This window comes from Phyllostomus discolor, chromosome 3 (genome assembly GCF_004126475.2).
Source record: "Phyllostomus discolor isolate MPI-MPIP mPhyDis1 chromosome 3, mPhyDis1.pri.v3, whole genome shotgun sequence".
Lineage (NCBI taxonomy): Eukaryota > Metazoa > Chordata > Mammalia > Chiroptera > Phyllostomidae > Phyllostomus > Phyllostomus discolor.
Window position 1 is genome coordinate 170756669 of NC_040905.2, and position 9239 is coordinate 170765907.

The window sequence follows — 9239 nt, forward strand, 5'->3', positions numbered from 1 at the left end:
TTACAATTCAGGAAAATGATTAGAAAATGGAGCACCTCACCTTATAGGTTAGAATTTAGATAAGGAGATTAATTCACTATACAACTGAACTATGTACAATTCACTGTATAAAAAAGTCTTTGCTCTTTAAAAAACTGAAAAAATATAATTATTATACTTTAATTTTGTAGCTGTTATCTTTTAAGTTAAATTGAAGTCTTTAAACTCAAGATGTACAAAGTAGTGTTCCCTGTCCTCTCTTCACTATCTCAAAAATAGCATATGCCTATTGAGTTACCTCATTTCCAATCCAAGACAAATTTGGAAGTTCATCAAAACTGATAGAAAGAAAGAAGGAAGAGAAAGATCCTTACACAGATATCTTAAAAGGTGAGATATCTTAAATTCTATAAAACTTTAAAAAATTGTATACCATCGCAAAAAAACAAATAAGAAATTAAAAGTGAGTGTAGGATTGTGTCGTCTATAGGGTTATTTTTACTTTCTCAAGCTTATATCTAGCCTTTTATTAATAAGAAAAAGTTATTTTCCTCTAATTTTTCCCTCTAATTCCTTATTTCTTGAAAACTTTTCATGAAAAATTATAGTTGTAATTTGAAGCATGAGCTATAACAAATTTTTAATCCATCCAGGAAAGGTCCTAATTTTTCCTAGGACACTAAAGAAGCCAGTAAGTCTGCCCTCCTATATACATACATATGATTTAGAGGATAAATAGCCCATAAGTTACAAAATCCTTTAAGTGCTTCAGGGAAAATAAAAGGCATAGTTAAGTACAGATATTCACGTATTGTCTCCTTTTGTATTTAAGAAAGGCAGTGAAAAAACAACTATATTTTTAACATGTATTTGAATAAACAAATATAGAATGTGTCACCTTATAGGCTGGTTATAGAAAGACTGTCCTTCAAATTAGAGCTCTTTCCTAGTCTACAAGTCATCTTGATTCTTTGATCCAAATGAATCAGGCCACTCTGGATGGCTGCAAGCTTGCTTGGCCTGCTGCTGCTGTTTCCTAGCATCATGTAGCTGTGCTGCATGTCACAGGACAAGGTCACTACCCAGGAGGTGTGCTTCTCTGCTCATCAGCACTCAAGCAGCACACATCAGCTGGCTTGGCCCGGGTGGAAAAGAGATGATGATAACAGTCAACTGCTGGAAGGGAGGCCGGAGTGAAGTGGGGTGTGAAAAAGATGCTACAATACACAATCAAACGGTTTTGTCTTATTACTGGGTATTAAGAGAGCATCATGTCAACACTGTTGTAACTCTCGACAGGGTGGATTAAGAGTATCAGTCCAATCTTTTGAGATGAAGTAACTGGAAAATGTTTCTCCTACTCCTATTCTGTGAAACTATTCTTGTGTTTTTTTTTATTTAATGTACTTTAAAGTCCAATAGAGTGTGTAAAATGAGAGTAAAGTATGATCTCAGAATTTTCTTAGCCTTAAAAAATAACAACAGAAAGAGATCCCTTATGAAATAATGTTGTGTAACTCTCATATGAGTTAAAATAGGGAGTCCATCCTTGGAGATAGTTAAGCTTCTTGCTTTCTAGGAGTTCTACCTGGAGTGTGCTGCAGGAGGGAAGAGGAAGAAGAAGAAGAAAATCATTCAGAGAAAAGTTGGTTTTGATTTAAGATGTTCCATGTGAACAAGTTCATCACCAGCTTTACAATAATAGTAAAGAAAGTTTGGCTTATTTACTTATTTACGTTGTTCACTCAGCATTATTTCACTATGTCAAGTATTTTTCATCAAATACCAATGATTTACTTAAATTAAAGCTCAGATTAAAAAAAATCAATTAGATCATAATAGGCAAGACTAAAAAGGAGAAAGAATACTTTTATTCACCTTATGACAGAGCAGCACTAACATTTTTTAAATTTTAAAATATGATGTTGTTTCAATGGAGAAAGTTTTTTAAAAATCAGTTTCTTCTCTATGTTTGTAAATATTGAAAAAGTACAAAACTGAAGTTGAGATTAAACAAAACCTGGACGCATGATCTCCCATGTCGACCTCAATCTGCTTCTCATCTTCTGTTCAGCATGTCAGTGTTAAATGTCAAACCCTCACAGCAAATATACACAGTTAATTTTGTCCTCAAAATTTTTTCAGTGCATGCTTAAACATATGGTAGAAAAATGGGTAAATGTACTGGTTGATACCAGTAACTAGAATCTTTTTCTGAGAGTAAGATGAGCTATAAACATGGAAGAAGGTAAAGAATGTTTACAGAAAAAAAAAAAGCTTCCCTTAGAACAGAAGCCCCAATTAAAAAGTAAAAATTTCAGCCAAATCATCAGTTTGAGAGTATGTGTTTTTTTCTCTCAGAACATATTTTGACGTATTTCCAAATAACTATGGGTTCGTTTTTTTCCTACTGAACTGACCAAATTACTGACTGCTTTTGCTTTATAAATTTCAGTCCAAGAACAGAGAAAGTTTCAAATTTGCAGGTGGATTGTTTTTACTGTCTGCTAAGAAATGCATTGAACACCATGCAATTTGTCCATCATGTGCAGCCCAAGTGTTATTTTTCTTTCTGTCTTTAATTGTTTCATGAGCTAAATATAAAACTAAGGTAGCTTTACCATTGTTGTACAGTATTAACACGCAACCTTAATAAATTAGTTTTGGGATGGAAGTTGTTATAATTGTTTTTGTTTCTGGGTACATTGTTTCCAGTTCTGTTTCCAATTTGGCTTTTACCTACCACTGAAATGTGCTGTCACTCAAAAAGCTAGTTCTTCCTCCTGGGTTCCTCTACTTAAGCATCCGTACATATATCAGCTAAAGAGGTGGACACCAAGTGGCTACAAAATGTTGCTAGCTGGAAGTTTCAGGCTTTTACACTTCCACATAGTCTAAGATTGATAAGGGAGCAAAATCATGAAAACAGACACAAAACGATGCTTATTTATAGAAAACAGTGCATTCATGTGAAAATTACAAATAAATATTGCTGAAGAGTCTGAGTTGGCATTTCCTATAAAAATATGATGGAATAGTATTGGTGATTGTCCTTGAGATCTTTTAAAATTAGTCAATCAACCAGCACATATTTTTGTTATTCTAGTATGTAGAAAGTACCATGCTGGTCTTGAGGAGGAAGACATTGAAGATTCCATCCTTGCTTACAAGATTTTAAGTGAAAATATTAAACTGAAAAATACTTATTTGCAAAGATATATTTATCCCTATGTTGACTGCAGCATTATTCACAGTGGCCAAGACATAGAAACAACAAAATTGTCTTTCTTTAGAGGACTGGATAAAGAAGAGGTGGTACATATACACTGTGGAATACTACTCAGCCATAAGCAAAGTGGAAATACTGTCATTTGCGATAACATGGATAGACCCTGAGAATATCATGCTAAGCAAAAGGTTAGTCAGAAAAAGCTAAGAACTGTATGATTTCACTCATGTGCAAATCTCACAGACACAAACAGTGTGGTAGTTACCAGAGGGTAGGTAGGGGGTTGGGAGGGAGTAAAGGGTAAATGGACCAACTATATAGTGACAGAAGATGACCTGATTTTGGGTGGTGGACACACAATGTGATATATAGATCATATATCATAAAAATGTACAGTTGAAACGTATATGATCCTATTAACCAATGTCACCCAATTAATTTAATAAAAAATATGAATAGTAGGATCTGAGGAGGCTAAAATGAATTTTCATGCTCTAACACTTTCACTTTCCTCATCACATGGCGTTGGTGAAGTTGCTGATCCTCTTCAGATCTGCATGTGCTCATCCAAATAGGGAGAAACATTTCTCCCTCACAGTGATTTTGTGTGTATCTATAGGTAACTCATATGAAAATGTTTTGAAAATAATGCACACTATTCTAATAAAAGTATTATTTTAAAAAAAATTTTAAAGATTTTATTTATTTATTTTTAGAGTGGGCGGGAGGGGGGGAGAGAGAGAGAGACATCAATGTGCGGTTGCTAGGGGTTATGGCCTGCAACCCAGGCATGTACCCTGACTGGGAATCGAACCTGCAATGCCTGGTTCGCAGCCCGTACTCCATCCACTGAGCTATGCCAGCCAGGGCATAAAAGTATTATTTTTAATGGACATTTTGGGACAGATAATTCTTTGTTGTGCAGACTATCTTGTGCATTATGGGATATTTAGCAGTACCACTGGTCACCCATCAGATGCCAGAAGCTGTCCCATCTTCTGGGTTGTGACAACTGAAATCTCAAATTGTCAGATCTCTGAAGGGATGGGAGGAGGATTGTGCTACCTTTTGGCCCCCACCTCCCAACACACAGAGCAAGAATGTCAGAACTAAGGTCATAAAACATATAATATGTACAGATTGTCACTTAAACAACCAACATGGTAAATAAAGACCCGCCAAAGAAGAATGTGTGTTTGGAATTAAAATATGTAAATGGGCCCTTTCAGATGTGGTTTGTGCTGTAGTAGAGATAGGACCACTCAATTCCTGAACTACCTCTGTCCAGTGTGGGGGAAAATTGGGCATGTGTTCTTTGGCACTTTCTCCTGCTAGAGTGGCCTCACTAGTTAAAATATGTATTTATTTTCTAAGTGATAAGACAAATTAAATACTCAACTTCTCATGTTTGTCGGCTTTGTTAAAACATCTCTGAAATGGATATTCTAGTGAAATGGATCAAAATGCAGAAAAACCACCTGGGAAAGGATAATATAAAAGGAGGAGACAAGAGCTGGAGCCAGGCTTGAAGTTCATTCTACCATTCACTAGCTGTGACCTTGAGCCAGACATTTACTGTTCTAAGCCTTAGTTTTCTCACTATAAATATAAGGAATAATGAAATCTTCACAAAATATAGTGCAGCTATGCAAAACTCTCAGAAAAAAGCTCCTAGAATGTTTTATAAAGCAATAAATACAATAATTTCCTTTTTAAATGATAGTAGGCATGCTTTATAGTTTCCTATAATTTATAAAATATGAGAGGGGGATCCAGAAAAACAGAATTATCTTCTGGAGAGTGGGCCCCTTGTAGTACAGGCTTCTCCCCTCACTAGGTGAGTGTTCTAGAAACCCATTTGTATCAGTGTAGCCCCTGGTGTTGTTATAAGATGCTGTGTTCGGTTTCAGTGAATTTTTTTGAAGACTCAACATGTTTGCCCATTTCATGATGGATGATTTACAAGCACATTTGCCCACACTGCACTGAGTGTTCAACAGTTTTTGACCAAAAGTGGCATGACGCCCATGCCCCACCCTCCCTATTCATCCAACCTCACCCTGAGCAACTTTCTTTTTTATTTCCCTGAATGAAAACAGTCCTCAAAGGGAAATGTTCTGCCAATGTGGAAGAGGTGAAACAAAAACAGCAGAAGCACTAAAAGGCATCAAAATCGATGAGTTCAAAAACTGTTTTGAGCAGTGGAAAAAAGTCTCAATAGGTGTACTGCATCAAATGGTGAGTACTTTCAAGGTGACTGAAGTTTGAACAGGTTAGAATAAATACACAATTTTTATACATAAATTCTGGTTTTTGTGTCCCCCTTAGTAATTCACAAAACATTTCATTTGACCTCCAAACAACTCCTATTACATATTAATATTCCCATTTCACACCAAAGCTCAAGGGAGCTCAAAAATTCACCCAAAGTCACACAACTCATATGAGACAGAAAAAAGTCAAACTGCTATCTTCTTATTCCAATATCCAGTGATTCTTCCTACATGCACCATCCCTAATTTTATGATCTCCCTAACAATTTGCCTTCCCTAGAACTCATTTTTTGTTATAAGAATATAAAAATTAGATGTAATCAAATATACTTTCCAACTCTAAAGAATTCATTTTCAGCCCTGGCTGGCATAGCTCAGTGGATTGAGCGCGGGCTGGGAACCAAAGTGTCCCAGGTTCGATTCCCAGCCAGGGTACATGCCTGAGTTGCAGGCCATAACCCCCAGCAACCACACATTGAAGTTTCTCTGTCTCTCTCTCTCTATCTCCCTCCCTTCCCTCTCTAAAAATAAATAAATAAAACCTTAAAAAAAAAATTCATTTTCTCTACTTGATATAATTCTATTGTACACCAATGTTCATTGTGGGATTACCATGAATAATAACCAGTAACATTTTGTTGGGACTAATTATATTACAAGCACAATGCCAGGTGACTGCACATTTACCTAGTTACATCGATCTAAAAATCTCAATGAACAAAAAAGCATACATTTAAACACATTTTTTAAGAGGGGTCATATATTTCTGAAAATAATGAATTTGGTCCCAATTCAAAGTTATAGTTTTGAATTGTACACCAGATAATTTGATGGTCACTCAGGAGTTAAAATCTTCCCTCACTTTGCAGTTGTGACAACTTGTATATTTCTGGTTTAATATGTGACTGTCCCAAGGGACTGAAGGTGCCATTTGTGAATGCAGAGCTATTGCTGAGGAAATGCTAAATAAAATTAATGTCTTTGGAGTTACTAACCCCAAACGCAGCTGCATTCCCTGGGCATAGGACTGTGGAGAGGCTGAGCATATGATCCTAAAACCCTGGAGACCACGCATTGTACTGTGAAGAAGATCATGATTTACTAACATCTGGTCTTTTTGTTAAGCTCCAAAAGGTAGTGAAGATGAAGGGAAATGAAGTTATTATAGCCATGCCGAAATTAATTTGAGAAAGATGACACAGCAGTCATGATTGTTACCTTGAAGAACTCTATCCCCAGCAGGCTTCCCATTCCTGAACTTACACTAATGAAGGCAGACTACTTTCCCCTGTAAGTCCTACACGGGAGTGAAGAGGGGTGCAAAGAACAAGCTGTTATGGGAGTCTCCAGTTCTTTCAAAGCACTGAAGAAAAATAGTAAACTCCAGCTCATAACAGAAAAGCTGGGAAGATTCTTTAAAAACTTAACAAACCACAACCCTCCTTTCCTGTGGATGCAGGAAAAAATGGAACAAGGGGGCCTACTGGGGTAGGGATTACTTCTCTACTTCTTTCCTTTCTCTCTAGGGAGAATTCTCGGACTGTGAAATGGAAAGATTTGAGACAGAGACCACATGATCATGTTTCAGCTTCAGGGTCCACAGCCCAACTTGGTATATCCTCTCTCTATCTTCCTCTTAGGGATTCTGAAGCCCCACCTTGCGTAGGTATAAACCTGTTCCATTCCTAAGCAACCCTGAACAGCCAGCATCCTCATGCTTCATTATTTGACAATAAGAAAGAATGAGGAACTCTTTAAAATTAAATCATGCACAGTCCCAGCAATAAATTTTTGTACCAGGAACACCAACCATGCTTCACAGCCAATCCCTCTGCTAACTGAAGTCAGACACTACACCAGATACATCTCATCACTGGAGAAAAGCTTTCTCACAATTAAAAGTTATTTGTACTTATTTGTTTCTTCTTGGGTGTATCAATTACATTATTTAGCTCCCCATCTCAATTCTATGCTAGTTAAGTTCTGAGGACCCTTCAAATCCTCCTTCCACTTTCCATTCCTAGATTAGATTCTTCCTTCTCTTTCCTGTTTATTTTTCATGGGCCGCTATAGCTGAAGAAATGTTCCAAAGTCTATTAGTAAATAATAATCACCAACACTCATAATGCTTCACATATTCTTTCTCCTTAACATAATTAATATGGGCAAAGATTATTCCCATTTGACAGATGAACAAATTAGAGCTGAGAAACATTATGCCACCATCATTATAAGCCCTTCTCTCAGTGTCACCATTATTATATATCCCAATCTGTAACAGATACATTCTCTCTAAAGCCCCAGAATATGAATTTAAGATGATAACCAAAAAAGCTCATAGAATCACTGGGTGGAGTGATGCTAACCAGACATGTAAGGGTGAACAATATGACATCTAAGATCCAAGTCATTGGAGAAAACATTTCACAAATGTTTATTGGTACATCAATTGAGTTCACATCTTTTAATTGAGTTTATCTGCTCATCACCATAACAACCCTCACCCCTGACTAAGCAGGACTTTCACTGAGAGGGTGTAGAGAAGTGAAGCTATTGATTTATCCATGGAGAAGAAGAACTCTTCTAGTGCCTTTGTATACTTATTGTGAGGCTCTAATATTTTAAAATTCAATTAGTGCTGAAAATTCCAGATATATCTTATTTTTCCAACATCAAGCACTAGACACAACACTTGAACCAAACCTCTGTTTTCTCCAGTTTCAGCAGCCACACATAAAATAAGGTGAGCATCTAAGTTATAGAATGCCTATATGAAAATAAAAAAGAGAAAAAAACTCTCCAATTTCCAATACCTTCACCACAATCCAATTTTGTCCATATCATTCCTTCTTTCCACTCGCATCTAGCTCATCTATGTCAGCTCTCCTCTAGATCACCGGCATATCTTCCATACTGGTATAGCATTCAAAGTGATCTCTGGGAGGCATAAGTCATATTATTTTCCTACTTAAAATCTTTTTTTATATCCTGCACACACTTCAAGTACAATACATACTTCTCATCTTGGCTTGCAAAGTGGTATTTGATACAAATCTTACATGATACTGACAGTTTGCCCACTCTGTTACCCACGCTGGTCTTCTTTCTTCTCCAACTGGCAAGCTCACATCTGCATGAAGGCCTGTGTCTTGGCGTTTTTCATCTCAGTAGCTCCAGAGCTGCTCCTTTTAGTCATTCAGATCTCAATCCACTAATCCTATTTAGAGCAGCCTTCCCTGACTATCCAGCTGCCAAGAGACACCAGACCACTCTCTATTTCGACACCTTATTTTAATTTTCTGCCTAGCTTTCCTATCAGTGTATAAAATGTGTTTGATCTCTTCATGTACTGGATTTAAACCCCTTATAAGTGGGTTTTTGTCTTCTTCTGGTGCATATCTGAAATAGAGTAAGTGCTTACTTTTAAATAAAAGAATGAATGAATGAATGAATGACTTGTATCAGAAAGAGGGTAAAGATTTGAGCTAAAAGAGAGAATGTCCAGACTATTAAAAGTGTATGACATACAATGAAGACAGCTATTTTGGGAAAACAAGCAAATACAAACCTCCACGGAGTTTAGGAGTCAGAAAATATGGTTTTAAGGACTGCTTTCTAATGCCTCGCTTGACTGTCAAGTAAGAGAGCTGCTAAAAAGCTCAAAGTAATTCTCTAAATCCTGGGCTAGAACTCCTCCCCAGCTCCACCCCAGATCTTGCCACAATCCTGACTGAGTTTGCAATGTACTTGGATGTTAG